At 46.5% G+C, this 15,518-nt stretch overlaps 1 long non-coding RNA gene across 1 annotated transcript; it reads right to left on the reverse strand.

Moving 5' to 3' along the window:
* Positions 1-9,419: 9,419 nt before the first annotated feature.
* On the reverse strand, positions 9,420-13,084 carry LOC144283106 (uncharacterized). The gene is made up of 2 exons (XR_013351436.1): positions 12,242-13,084; positions 9,420-10,199 (listed from the first exon to the last, which is right to left on the reverse strand). It is a non-coding gene; the product is annotated as an uncharacterized LOC144283106 (long non-coding RNA).
* Positions 13,085-15,518: the final 2,434 nt, after the last annotated feature.

The raw sequence follows: 15,518 nt of genomic DNA on the forward strand, positions 1-15,518 counted from the left end.
ATTCCCTAACAGGCACATGGCATCCCGGAATAGACTACATTTCCTAGGATCCTCTGCAGCTAGATGAAGTCATATGACTAAGTGCTAGCTAAATGCTAAATGTGTACAGTGCAATTTCTAGGAAGTGTCCTCATGGGAGAGGCATGGCATTCTTCCTTTCTTTCTCCCTGCTGCCTAGAAGGTGAACAGGACATCCTGACCATGAGCAACAGCCTTGGATAACGAAGTGGAGGCTGCATGTTAAGAATGTTCGAGTGACCAGAAAAGCCACCTTACCTGCTCTGGGTGGCTTATCTCCAGACTCCATTTACATGAGAGAGAAATTAACTTCTCTCCTGATGAAGCTGCTAGTGTGTTGAATTTCTCTTCTTTCTTAATCTCAGCCCAAACTGATTCTACTTGATACAGTTATATACATTATAAGACACATGCCAAGACAGATACGAAAAAGAAGAGATAAAATAACTCTAAACAGAAGTTCTGTATTTTGTACACCACTGGTAGAGTGTCACACACTCGGGCTGCATCCTGGCCCCCCTCATTGTAGAGGCCTCTGGTCTCCTTGGTCCTTGCCCATGAATGTTCCCTGAACACACTTTGCTCTTTAAGGCAAGCGGGTCCTCAGAACCAGCCGAGTACACCTGGGGTAGGATCCCTCCCAGGCCCTGCCCTTTGCTGCCCTTTGACTCTTCCGGGTCTGAGTCTGTCACCTGGACTTCACTTTTGCAACAGGGAAAGCAAAGCAGATCAGGAAATTTGATGGAATCCACAAGATGAGATATAATCTGAACCCAAAGAAGTCGGCAACTGGGATTGTCAGGGAGAAAAGGACACACTTCCAGCCCCTGCCCCTGCTGCTAAGTTGGGCCCACCCACCCACCCGCCTCTCAAGCACCAACTCCTGCTCCCACGCCTGGTTCTGCAGGAGAGGGGGGAGCGGGGGAGGAGAGGCAGAGGGCTCTGTGCTTTGAGAGCTTGCTCCAGGCCTCGGGCCTGCTCTCCCTGGAGGGCCACCCGGGGCGAGGACACTGTGCCCCTCAGGGCCCCGCAGAGCACACCCACTTCCGTGAGTTCATGTCTGAAGGGCTGCAGACCCCCCCGGAAGGCTATGGCTGGAAGATCAGCCCCTGCTTGGTCCCTCCAGCATCTGGGAGAGTCTACGGTCCCTGCCTCCACCCCCTGAGGCATCAGTGTCCTGATTGTATCAAGGCTTCAAAATTCCCTGACTCATGCCATCCTCAGATTTTTAAAAAGAGCTTATTCAAGTGGTGTAGGCTGCATGCTCCACCCCTTCCCACTCAGCCCAGCTATTTAATCACAGCAACTGCGTGAGGGTGTGAGTGGGGGGAGGGGGCCAGGGAAAGGCAGGGTTGGGGAGGGGCAGAGGGACTCCCGAACCAGAAGGAGAAGCCCTTGAGGAAGACTGGCGCTGATCTTGTTGTGAAAGCAATGTCCTGGCGCTCAAAGAAAGCTGACCCTTAACCCCAGAGGTAGGCAGGTCACATATAAGGACCTCTGGGACCCTGCAGGCCTGCTAAGGGAAAGCCGCCAAGCGGGGGGAGGGATGCTTCCCCCACATCTGATCCCACTGTTCTCCCACACTGCTAGGTAGCCAGGCTGTCATGTGATTTGCTAGTAACCATGGCAACGAACCCGCTCCGAGAAGTCACACGGAAAGATGATGGCAGGTGCAGGACAAGGGGCTGTACCCAAGGGCAACAGGACACCAACTCCACCGCGGCCAGGGTGATTGTCGCTGTCGTGGTTGTTGGGGAAATAGTGACTTGCTCTCCTCCAAGCCGGAGATGCTGGTTGTCGTTGGTTCTCCTTCTGAGACTTGTCTCCTTTATTTTGGGACACAGTTTCTGAAGATGGAAGACAAAAATAGCTCTCTCCAAAGGAGAGGATGCTAATGACGCTGTGCTTTCAGAGACGGGCTTCTCCTTGTCAATTGTGCACCTGCAGTAAGTGGAGCCTTGAGACCACTTGCTGTCGCTCCCCCGACCCCAGCGAAAGCCCATGCCCTGCGCGAGCCCGAGAGCGGGCACTGGCCGCTCCCCCGCCCACGGGCGTAGCTGAGGGAAGTGGCTCACATATTCTTTGTGGAGAACAAGGACCTAATTACAATTTGGGAAAACACAAATTGTTAAGTGATCCAGCAGATCACAGCCAAAAGGCCGCCGTAGGGTAATGTGGGGGCGAGTGGCGGCCCCTCGGGGCTAAAGCGGGGACCTGGCAGTGGAGACCAGCTGACAGGTGCTGCCTCTGGGGGCGGGGGGAGTGCCCCGACTCAGCCGGTTGCTCCACGTGTGACCTTGAGCACGTCACTTGGTCTCTTTGGGTGTTGGTTTCTCCATCTTTAAAAGAAGCAGAATAATATTTGCACGGCCGTTCCCTCTGGGCTTTTGTGACAGTCCTGTTTGATCAGCCAAGGGAAAGTCCTTCCAAACTGTAGGTCCCTACCAGATGGCATTATCCTTTTTCTTACTGTAGAAGTATCCATTCTTAAAGGGTTCTGAAAGTTGGGTGAGTAAGCAATAAGGTCAAAATTTCTGGTAGTGCAAAGCTGTAGCAATCATCCTGATGATGATTAAATGTTAGATAACATTTAATAGGGGCAAAGCTAATTACATGTTGCTTTTAATTCTAACAACACTCCTACTGATTGTGATAATGTCCATGTTTCAAATGGGACCCAATTCACATGGCTGGTGATAGAGTCAGGATTCAAGTCCTGGTCATTCTGATTCCCAAGCTAGGACCTTACCTGCCACAGGGCCCTGTGTTAGGGCAGGTTCACCGACGCGTTCTCCAAGCTGTTGGAGTTAAGATACTGGGAACTTTCCTGGGGGGTTCACAGAACAGCATGGGGTGTGTGTATGTATATACACATGGGGTGTGCATATTCGTACAGCAGCATGGGTGTGTGTTCACAGAGCAGCATGGGGGATGCGTGTATGTGTCTGTCTTTATAAAGGCTGGGCTCCCTTCCTTCCTTATCTGGGATTTCCCCATTTGTCCCATGCTGATGCAGCCGTCTCTTAGGGTCTTCATGGAAACTTCCAGGGCAGCCCAGAGTGCTGCAGTGGGCCCTGGTTTCACTGGTGAGACTGGCGGCATGGCTAGTGAGGCCAGAGAAATGGAGCCACGTGCCCCGCTGTTGCAGAGGCAGGGGAGCAGAGTGGGTAGGTCGGAAGCTAGAGCGCCAGGGTTGCCTCACCTCGTGCTCTCTAACCTAGTTACACAGGTCACTCCTGACTCTTTTCTTTCTGCCCAGGGCCTGGAAAGCTCGCCCCTCGGGCCACCTGGGTTGCCTGGAGACCTGCAGAAGGAAAGTGCGGCCAGGGTATTCTCGGCCCTAGCTCCCTCCCTCCTGGGTTGCTGTAGGTTGGCTGTTCTTCTTATCTCCTCAGGGGGGATAAAGACTCCCTGCTATTGCTAGCCCTGGGGCACTACCCTATCCCCTACTGACTCCCTTGAACCTGAGGACCCTTTTATTAAACTCTCCTTAGTTACCCAGCTGGAGTATGTTAATCTGTCCCTTCTGGGACCCTACCTGATAAGGCAGGAGGACAGTATCCTCCTCGCAGGACTGTTAGGGGAAGTAAATGAGCCAGCATGTGTTCCAGACCAGGTAGCAGGTGCAGGAGTGGCAGTGCTCCTCCCCAGGGCATTTACAGTCTCCCCCCACTCCCCCCCCCCACACACACACCCAGGGCTACAGCATGGCCAGCAAATGCCTGGACCGCCTGGCCTGGTGGCTGGTCCAGCAGCCCAGCCTCCATTCTTTCCCCAGCCTTGGCTGGTTTGCGACAGGGAAACAATGCATACTAAATAAATTGAGGCTGGTGATTTTTTTTAAATGGTAAAAGGAAACAAAACTATAAATTCATTGAAGGCACAAACACAGGGTCAGATAAGCATATATAACGGTTACTCATTTATCCTAAAAATATTGACTAAACACCTGCCATATGCACTAGATTTAGCAACGAATACTAAAGACCTGGCCTCATTTTCTCCAACAGCTCCCACTGCAGTAGAGGAAACACAGTGTTAAGCACGAGGCATTCTTTTCCCTTTTACTTAAAATTGTGGCAGGAGGATGAATGGTGGTGAAGGAAGTGACTTTTAATTGAGCACTTACTGTGTGCCAGGTACTGTGCAAGGCATTTCATTCATATTATCTCACTTAATCTCACAACATGGGATAGGCAGACCTATCTTGTTTTTGCAATGAGGAAGCTGAAACCCAGGGACATTATAGGACTTACCAAGGCCAATGACCATTCAGAAAACATTTATTGAGCACCTACTATATGCCTTGTCCCTGTTTTTCTAGAATGTACAGATAGTAAGAGACATGGGTACATAAACAGATATTTCTCCAATAGTGGGTTTTGTGCAGTGACAGTGATATGTTCAAGGCATTTTAGGAGCCTCAACTCCATGTGAAACGTCAGGAAAGACTTAGGGAGGGCAACCTGGAGGATGTGGTCTCAACTGATTTTTACAGATAAATTGGTGCTGGCCTGGTTGGGGGTAGGGTGGTAGGGAGAGAAGAAGGCCGGCAGGCAGAGGGAGTGCCATAAGCAAAACCAAACAAACAAACAAAACGTGCTACAGAGAAGCGAGTGTGGACTAGGGGTTGTGGGTAGAAGTCAGGTCCTGGCAGTATTCTATTTGGTCTCAAGAAATATAGGTTGCAAGTCCCATAGCTTCCCTTCTAGGTAAAGAGCCCAAACAAGGGAGTAACATTGTTAGATCTGCTTTTAGGTAGATCACTCTGGCTATTACATGGAGGACAAACTGGAGGTGGACAAGAGGGAGGGCACGGACTCTTTAGGAAGCCATCAGTGGTCATCAAGGTGAGAGATAATAAGGCTCCAGAGGTCCAAGTGATGGGGACAAGGCAACTGTTTGGAAAACTACTTTAAAAATATCATAATTTAATGACTTGTTGGTGTTGAGATACCTGAGTTGTGGAATGAGACTCCCTTCTAGTCCAGAAGAAAACCCATTTGAGAGACACGGTAGCTATTGTCTTGTCTGGGAATTTCCACAACTCTCATTCCACTTTATTCTGATTAAAAGATCCCAAGAAGTGGAGCCATCATCCAAGCTGGGTGTGTCAAATTTGCTCCTGGGAACTTGAATCTGTGTGCAGAGGCCTTGTTATTGTTACCAGACACCCAGGCTGTCCAGTGATTCTCTCGATTCTAGGACCTGTTTTGCGATCCTTACAATTAGTTTCTTCTGGCAAATCAGGGTCAGTCCTTGTTGCTTACAACCTAGGATCCCTAATGAAGAGATGAATTCAGTCCCAGACCTGGTGGTCTCGTGCCCATGTGGCATCCATGTGAGGATGGGCACTTCCAGGAAATATGAAGCAGGAGAAAGGTCTGGACTGGAGTTATTGGCCCATAGATCATGTAAATCATGGTTGGAACCAAAAACGAATCAGTACTGAGAGGGCAGAGGGGAGAGAATACAAGTGAGCAGCGGGAGGCATCCAGGAGAAGGAGCAAAGGCTGCAAGGAGGAAGGAACAAGAACTTAAATGCTCAGAGAGAGTCCAGGATAATGGTTTCTATGAAACCAAGGGAGTAAGAGTTTGAAGAATAAACAATCGAAGATTTCATGTAAGCCAAGGGGCAAGGTAAATAGGACACTGGCCTTTGGACTTGACAAGGGGATTGTTGATGATCCACAGGGTAGGATCCCTAGAGGGAGGGGCGGGAGTGGGAAGCCAGGCTGCCTGAGAAGTCAGGGAGGGGAGGCAGTGGCTCTGGGAGTTCTGTGGGAGATTAGATATGAGAAAGAAGAGTGGTGGGTGGGGCAAGGTCAAGGCAGGGTTTATGTCAGTGGCTCCAATGCTCCTTTCAGTCAAAAACTGCTCCTCTGTGCCTGAGAGAACTCGGTTGGTAGAAGTAATCCCAACGGAGCATTTGTGCAGCTGTGGTGGTTTCACCTCAGGTCCGTGCATCACAGGGGCAGAGGAGTGTTTGGGAAAATGACGAAGTACATAGCTGGTTGGTATCTTGTATGTACTTCCTGCCTGACTTTGTTCTAGGCAGGTCCAAAGCCAATACAACAGCTAAGGGAAGAAAAAGAGGCAAAACAGGAGAAAACCTCAATCTGCTCTTTTGTGTTCAAACTAAATATCTTCCTGCCCACCACCTCAAAATTTAGGGAGTGGAGAGAATGCTCAAACCATGTCTCAGGTTAGAAGGGTAGGAGCTACCTTTGTGTTAGTTGGTTCCTGTGTTCTTACAAGGAAGGCATTGCTTGGTGGGTGCTTCGTGCTAAGGCTTCAGATATACTTTGTTTTGGATATTTACTGGTGAAGGATGAATGGAATGGAATTGACAAGATTTTTTAAAAATTCCCTGAAATTATAAAATCTGTATATGTTCATCAAAGAAGGGTTGGAAAATCCAGAAAGACCTAAAATAGCCTGGAGTCCCACCATGGTAGTACCATCTTGGAATATTTCTTTCTAGTCTTTTATTTCTAGTAGCAGGTCCAATTTTGACAGCTGTTTTTATGTCTGATCCACTAACATCTGTGGCAAAGCAGATCTCAGGAGTGACTGTATGACAGCAGGATTCTCTCTCTGGTGCATGAGGGGAAGGGGAACTGATGAAAAATGCAGGGGAGAAAATATCCATCTGCTGGTCTAGTTTAAACACCTATGGCATAAAATAGCAATAAGAGAAAGACTGAGTATGCCCCACCCTACTTCGAATTTCTATGTTGGGATATCACTCTTATTTTAGTTGCTGTGGCAAATTGCATCATTGTTCCCTGGTCTGTTCCTCCCATTATGTGACCCTTCCAGTGCCCTCTGGTAAAGCTGGCTGATATGTCCATGCCTCATTGTCTTTAGACTTAGCCACATGACCTGCTTCGCTTGATAGAAATGAGTGGAAGTGGGACGCTTGGATGGCTCAGTGGTTAAGCATCTGCCTTTGGCTCAGGGTATGATCCCGGGATCTCGGATCAAGTCCCACATCAGGCTCCCTACATGGAACCTGCTTCTCCCTCTGCCAGTGTCTCTGCCTCTTTCTCTCTCTCTGTGTCTCTCATGAATAAATAAATAAAATCTTTAAAAAAAAAAAAAAAGAAAGAAATTAGTGGAAGTGATGTGAACAGGGGTCTTAAAAATGCTTTCATGGCTTGGTTGGTCTTTTGCATTTCTGTCACCTGCCGCAAGATGAATTTGCGCAGAGTGCCTCTGTTCCCAGAATGAGGAGACATTTGGAACAGACCTGAACACAACTGGCAGCTTGGAGCCACACTTACCTCATTCTAGCTACCCAAGAGAGTCAGAGTTGCCTGCATGCCCAGTAAATAAATGCCCGTTGTTGTAATGTATTGAGATTATGGGATTGTTTGTTACACAGCATTTTAGTAGCAGACATCTGACTATAATTGCTCAGATGTGAGGCTTCAGTCATCTTTGACATCCACACTTCCTTTAACCCCATAGCTATTCCTTGTCAAGTCCTCTTTAGCTCCTTTGAATTATCTTCTATATCCTTTCCCTGACTCCTGTTCTGCTGCCGAAATCCTTTAGTACTTTGTACTTGGATTCCTGCAATGGCTTCCTAATGAGCACTTCTCTCGTCTCCATCCAACCTCCTGCACAGCAGTGCTAGATTCAGGTGCTTTACAAAACCCCTGCACAACAGGAAACCTCTGCTCAGAAGGTGGAAAAGGCTTCTCTTTTTTCAGAGCCAAAGCAGCCAGGCAACTCAGAGCTAAATTTTGTGCAGTTTTAATAACCAGCCTCAGTCTAGTGTTCTGATACAATTTTGTCCTCTGCTTGCTTTCTTTCTTTTTAAGATTTTATTTTATTTATTTGACAGAGAGAGCACAAGCAGGGTGGGTGGCAGGCAGAAGGAGAGGGGGAAGCCAGCTCCTTGCTGCATGAGGCTCCATCCCAGGCCCTGGGGATCATGACCTGAGCCAAAGGCAGACACTTAACCAACTGAGTCACTCAGGCGCCCCTGTCTTCTGTTTTCCATAGCTCTTGTGTTTTACAGTTGACTCTTGAACAATGTGGGAGTTAGGTGTGCTGATCACCTTGTGCAGTTGAAAATCTGTATATGATTTTTGACTCCCTAATAAGTTAGCTACTAACAGCCTATTGCTGGTGGGAAGACTTGGCTATAACATAAATAGTAGATTAGCACTTATTTTGAATATATATTATCTACTGTATTCTTACAATAAAGTAACCTAGAGAAAAGATGTTATTAGGAAAATCATAAGGAAGAGAAAATACATGGACAGTTTTGTACTGTCTTTACTAAAAAGAAAAAACACATTCAAGGGAAACTGTGTACCTCAAATCTGTGCAGTTCAAGGGTCAACTGTAATTTGGCCTCACCTCATACATGATTTAATGCAAAATAATAATTATAGGACAAAGGAGTAGGAAAAACAGCCTCTGTTTCAGATGTATTCCCTCACTGAATCCTCATGGCCCTCCTATGAGATGGATGGTATTCTTATATTCATGTTACAGAGGGGAAAACTGAGGCATAGCAAAGGTAACTACCTTGGCCAAAGTTGCATAGCTAGGGTGAACTCAGGCGACCTGCCTCCAGAACCTGTGGTCTTGCCCCCGGTGCCACCCAGCTGCCATTGGAGTGAGTCTAGCACATCTGATTATGGATCCCCTCAGCTAAGCTCCCTCTGTGCCTTCCAGCTCCCTCTGAGGCCCAGCTTCAGGCTCTGTGTGCTCCTGCTCTTCCTAGCTCCTCCTGGGAATCCTGCCCCTATGGCAGCACTGTCCCGACTTACCATGCCCAAGAGGCAGAGAAACAGTCTATGCAGCAGCAGAGTACATGCTCCATCTCAGCAGTTCAACATAGGGATTAAGACCTCTGGCTCTGGACTTCCACAGAGTGAGGTTCAAATCCTGTGTGACCTTGCTCAAGTCACTTGACCTTTCTGATCTCTTTTCTGTGACATGGGAGTTAGAGAGAACTTGCCACATAGGACCACTATTGGGACAAATGAGATCATGCATGTAACTCCTCAGGCCATCACTTGGCACACAGTAGGTGCTCCGTACAAGGAAGGAAGCTCCTGTGATTGTGCCAACATCATGGATGTTCGTGCCTTCCCAACAGGAATGCCTCAGATACACAGGGGAGGAAGGATCCTCACTGGAGGCCCTTTCCAATTATATCTCTTCTCTCAGGGACCCACAGGGGCTGCTTGAGCACGTTCCTCTATGGTTCCGACCCTTTAGACCTGGCCTTGACCAACCGTCAGCAGCCACAAGCTTTGACACCCTTGATTTAAAGTACAAACTGGCCACCTAGGGAATCTGGTTAGTGGGGGAAATGCTACTATTTAACAGATGTGAAATAGCGTTCTTGGACAGAACACAAAGCAACAATGGTATCTGCCAAAGGGGATGATTTTTATTGTTACACAAAACATTAAGTATTAGAGTACATATACATCCAGAAAACAACTGCCTTTTGGGAACAAACAGATTACATACCTTTGCTCACTGAGGAAGGGGTAGGGCAAACAGGCCACATTATTTTAAAATTCATTAATGCTTTTACTGAATTTAGACAGAAACAAAAATCAGGACCGAGGCAGGAGAGGGTGTGGGGAGAAAAAAGCGTTTGTTCATAAATAAAATACGTTCTCAGGAGCAGAGCCCATTGGGATGTTCATTGTTTTATCCAGAAAGAACTGGGTTCTATGTGCTGGGCTTGGGACGCTGCAGGGAAGCGCATGCCTGGCCACAGCCCTGGAGCTCGCCTTTCTGAATCTCCGTAGCTGCCAAGCTCATGTGCTCCCAGATCTGCCCCGCACGTCCCCAGCTCCCTGCTGAGAGGCACACAGGTGGATGGATGGCCACGCTGTCTGTCGCTCTCACTTCATTCCTTCCAGCCCACTCTTTCTGCTCCCACCCTTGTCTCCTCACGTCAGGGCTAGTATTGTAGTTACCTGACAGTTTCTAGTCTGCCAGTCTCCTGGACCTCTTTTCTCTACTCTGCTTCCCATCACACAGCCACCAGCCTGAAAGGCTGACATTTTGTACATCTTCCCTCAGAGTGTAAATGCCTTTTATCATTTTTCTTGACTTTTCAGAGGTGAAGAATTCTAACTCTCAAGACAGCCCGTTGCTTCCTTTGAAGTTTTAAATTTTTTCTACTAAATCCAAATCTGTAAAAGAAAACAAAAACATAAAAAAAAAAAAAAATCCAAATCTCTGTTCCCAGTAACTTTCACTCAACTGAGAATTTAATCAATCAGCTCCCTCTTTTACAGTTTTTCTCCTCACATGGAACATAAGACTTCTTTTTCTTCTTGTGGCAGACTGTTCATTGCCTTCCCAATATCTGTTTTCTCCTTCAAAATAATAGTTTTAGCTGGCCGTGGTGCTACTCAGTGAAATACTACATTTCCCAGATGCCTTTGCAATTGGGTGCGGTCATGTGACTAAGCACAGGCCAATGTGGTATAAATTCATATTCATTCATCAATACATATTCACGATGTAAGCAACTTCCTGGTTATAGCCTTAAAACAAGGGAGTGGCTTGTCTTGGTCTCTATCTCCCTTCCTTCTGGCTGGTAATGGTGAGACCTGGAATAGTCACCTTGAACACACAAGTAGAAGCCTATTAAGGACAGAGCAGCAAGGCTTGGATCTCCTCCCTACACTGACTGCTGAGACTGTGGTACAAGGCCTCTGCATTGTAGACTTTCTGGTACAGCGGCTTAGCCTGTACCTTAATATCCTCATCTCTACATATGATAATCCTATTCATTCTGTAAGGCTTCATCCAGGCAGAAATGTGCCTTTCCATCCTTTGGCTTTCAAAGCCCTTTGACCTACCTAAATTCTACATTGGACTCCATTGTTCTGTGTGGGAGTCCTGGTTGCTCTTTACAGCTCAAAGAAGACAGGGACCAAATCTTAATCATTGCTTTGTATTACATGAAGCCTCACACATTGCCTTGGTTCTTAATAAATGAGTTGGGTGAATGTATAGATTATTCTTCATTGTCTATATACATAATGAATCATAATAAAATGAGCAGGTAATCTTTTGTGGTTAAGTAACCATATCCCCAAACTGCTAGAGAAGAGGTCATTGTCAAGCCAGAGAATGAGGTGCCAAGCTCCTAGACTGTCTCCTGTTCAACATTACTGTGGGCAACTTCAGTGGCATGGTCAGTATACCCATTGTACTGGTGGACAACATAATGAGAAACCAATGATGTAGATAAGAGAATCAACAACCAAAAATATCTGTACAGATAAGAACAATGGATGAAAATTTAACTTTAACAGATGAAATTCTGAATACTAGTTCAAAGATGGGGAAAAGGAAAGAATGGAGGAAAACTTACTTAATTAAAGATTATATTATTGTTTTTTATTTTTATTTTTTTAAAAAGATTTATTTATTTATTTATTCATGAGAGACTCACAGAGAGAGAGGCAGAGACATAGGCAGAGGGAGAAGCAGGCTCCATGCAGGAAGCCCGATGTGGGACTCGATCCTGAGACTCCAAGATTACGCCCTGAGCCAAAGGCAGACACTCAACCGCTGAGCCACCCAGGCGTCCCAAGATTATATTTTTAAAAGGTTTAAGGGTTTTATTTGACTGGAAGCCCAGTATGAGTCAAGAATATGGTATTATGGCCAAAAATGTTAGTGCAATTTTGGGCTGAATAAACTTACCCAACAATTACTTATTCAGGGCTTACTAGTGCTCAGTATTGTGTGAGAGACAAGATGGGGAAGGTGCTGCCCTGCTTTGAAGCTTACAAAGACATGGCACATATTCTCCGTATAGCACAAGGCAGACAGCATTTGGTGTTGCAAGAGCAGAGGTGGGAAGCTTGGCACCAGTGTGACCCAAAGTGGGTGGCTGAGTTTAGCTTGAGTGTGGGCTTGTAAAGAGCACGGAACAATAAGGTGTGTGTGTGTGGGGGGGGGGGCGCGAGGTCAGTACCAATCTGTAAGGGAGTCCTTAGCACCAGGCTATGGAGACTGGGATTTATGTGCAAAGAGGAACAACAACAACAACAAAAAGATCAGTGTTTAGGAAGATTTCTTTGGAAGCAATCTGGTGGGCAGATCAAAGTGGGGAGACACAATAGTTTAGAATTGGAGGCATCTCTTTAGAGATGGTCTTGTTTAATGTCTTCTATTTTATAAGAGGAGAAATGGGCCCAAGGCATAAATCATGTACCTAAAGCCACAGAGATGGCAGAGGAACAGCAAAACCAGGATCCTGGACTGATGGCTCCTTTGTCCCCTGGGAATAACAACAACAGTGATTAGACCTTGTACAGCTGTTGGAGTTTAGGAAAGCATTTCTGGAGAGACCTGGCCTGGGGGGCAGGGAAATCAGTTAAGGGACTTCGTCCACAGTCAAGTAAAAAACATTGAGTCGTGGGAGTAGAAAAAGGGTGAGCTGTGTCAGAAATTGCTTGGATGCTGGGTGTTGGGAGGGAAGGAGGAGAGGCAAAGACAACTAGATTTGGGGGGTGGGAGACAAGCAGGACAACAGTAGGACTGATGGACATTGGGGATGCAATGATGAACAAGTCGGAGGAGTCCCACTTTGGGTGGGTCCCCTTGTAATAAAACAGGCACTAACAACTGGTCTGTGTCACATAATGTGTCCGGAGAGGGTTGACGGGAAAGCACATCATCAGAAGGAGGGATGGAACCGCTTAGTCTGGAGAAACCTACATTGACTGCAGAGAATGGGGGTGAGCTTTAGAGAGGGACTTGGTAGCTCCCCACATAGGGAGGGCTTTTCCAGAAATGTGTGAGATTGCCTCTAAATAGCTTGACACCAGGGGAAGGCAGCTATGCAGGAAAAGGCATGGAGGGTGCACAGACCAAATCATCTCTGTTCTGTGAAGCAAGGCAGCAGAAGGAATGAAGGTTTTGGAGTTACAGAGATCTGGGTTCTAGGCTCAGCTATGAGCTGTGTGATATTGGCCAAGCTGCTGGACTTCTCTGTGCCTCGGTTTCCCCATGTCTATAATAAAGAAGCTAGGTTGGAAGACTTCAAAGCTCTAGTCTAGATACAAAGTTTCTTAAAAAAGAAAAGGTAGCTTATGTGCATAAAATAAATGGGTGGAAATTTTAGGGTTGTCTGATTTGGATTTGGCTCCTGCCACTGTACTAATACTGGTGATCAAGTGCGAACAGCCAGCCTGCTTCTGTTTCACTCCATGATGGCATATAATGATGGAACAGGGCTGACATGTTCACAAAAAGCACTTTTCTCTGTGGGTAGGAGTGGGAAATAGTCCCATTTAGCTGATATCACTAATTTTTAAAGAAAACCATATGAGCTAAAGAGAACTGAAGATGGATGTGGGAGCTATGAGTCAACCACTGAATTTCAACTGCCTTAATTTTACATTATAAATGACACAGTTTTAAAGTTTCTTAGATTTTATAAAACTTGTGATTTTTCTTTAAAAGAGCTCATCCAGATACATGTCAATACATGTTAAAAATACTGAACATTTACTCCCATCTTGACGAATCCTTAAAACAATGATTGTGCTCTTAGCTATTTTCAATATAAAATCCATTTTCTGGCAGTCTTAAAAACTGAGAATTACTTTCTGTGCACACTACCTTCTTCCAACAAAAAAAAACAGTTCTTGCTACCCTTATAGAATTTTAAAAATTTCTTTTCAAGTTATTTTGTAAGGGATAAAGTTTCTTAAAAACATCCAGCATTTTCACTAGAAATGAAATGTTCAGAAGGCTTCTGGATAAGCAATCTTTATATGTAGTTCCTTAAATCTTAAATATTGACTTCTCTTTTTTTTTTAAGATTTTATTTATTTGACCGAGAGAGCAAAAGAGCACGAGCAGGGGAAGCAGCAGAGGCAAAGGGAGAAGCAGGCTCCCAGATGAGCAGGGAGCTGACCTGGGTGGGGCTCCATCCTAGGACCAGATCCCAGGACCCTGGGATCATGACCTAAACCAAAGGCAGATGCTTAACACACTGAGTCACCCAGATGTCCCTTAAATATCTAATTCTTTTTTTTTTAATTTATTCATGAGAGACACAGAGAAAGATGAGAGAGAGAGAGAGAGAGAGAGAGAGAGGCAGAGACACAGGCAGAGGGAGAAGCAGGCTCCATGCAGGGAACCCGACGCGGGACTCGATCCCAGGTCTCCAGGATCAGGCCCTGGGCTGAAGGCGGCGCTAAACCTCTGAGCCACCCGGGCTGCCCTATCTAATTCTTAAATAGCAGAAACGAGAGACTGTTTTCCTTTACTGTGGTAGATGCAAAGTGACTTTACACATTTTCAGGTAGAGAACTAAAATATCAGACCCGGAGATTACATAAGAAGGATCCCTGCCTGCCATCCTTACATCAAGGCAAAACAAGACCCGGAGGCAGAACAGAAATTTCAAAGCCTGACTTAGAGGACTGTGGAAAATAATTCTATCAAATCAAAGTTTAGGGACATCTCGGACTGCAGCAGGAAGGAAAGAACATTGTTAAAAATAGCGCTCATTCTCTTTTAACCGCGGACAGTTCCTGAACATCTTATGTTAGCAACACAGATCGGACCCAGTTTTGGTTCAGCCTCTGTCACTTAACCGTTCCTAGCTTGGTTTTCGCGTCACCAAAATGGGGGTGATATTAGTCATTTACCAGCAGGCTGAGCCAACGCATGTGAGGTGCTCCGGTGAGCACACAGCGGATCAGGTGCAGGCTCTCCGGGTACCAGTGGGGCCCGTCTGGCCGCGGGTGACGCTCACACCTGCAAAGGACCGAGGACCAGCCCGGTGTCTAGTAACTTGCATCGCTGGTTTCCAAACTGCTAGTGGTATTCAGTTTGAAATTGCCTTATTAAGGGGGAAAAATCTGTTCTGCAGATCGCCACTGCGATGTGCTGCTGTGTCTTGGCCCAGACCTCCCACCTAAACTAATTACAGTTCCACACAGGTAGAGGAATGCGCGACTTGAGACCCGCCCTGTGGACCTCAAGGGCGGAATTGTCTCCGGCTGTGTGTGTGTGTGTGTGTGTGTTTGTGTGTGTGTGTGTAATAGAAAGCAGCATTCTCTTTGCTTAAAAAAAGAAGAGTAGGGGAGGGGAATGAACGTATGTGGGTTTGCTCAAATGCTCCAGAAAACTGTTCTACGCAGCTGGAGGAATGAAAGGGAGGAGCCCTAGGAAAGGACTGCTAAATGTAAAGGGAGGAGCAAAGCAACCAGGAATTGGTTGAAAATGCTTCGGTGCTGAAGGAGGCATGGAATGCCAAGAACGCAGAATTTGCGCATATTGAAGAGGTGCTTGTGGAAAACAGGTTTCTCCTTTTAATGAGCTTTGTGGCTGGTTGAATCTTCTTGCTCCAGTTTCGGACCATTTCTTCCAGCCCAGAATTTTGTGTGTGGTTCTTATGATGACCTAAAGAGGTTGTGGGCTGGCTCTGATAGGGTCAGTAACTCTGCTCCCCTTCTGGGCCACCTCCCACAGCA

The sequence above is a fragment of the Canis aureus genome, chromosome 14 (genome assembly GCF_053574225.1).
Source record: "Canis aureus isolate CA01 chromosome 14, VMU_Caureus_v.1.0, whole genome shotgun sequence".
Classification (NCBI taxonomy): domain Eukaryota; kingdom Metazoa; phylum Chordata; class Mammalia; order Carnivora; family Canidae; genus Canis; species Canis aureus.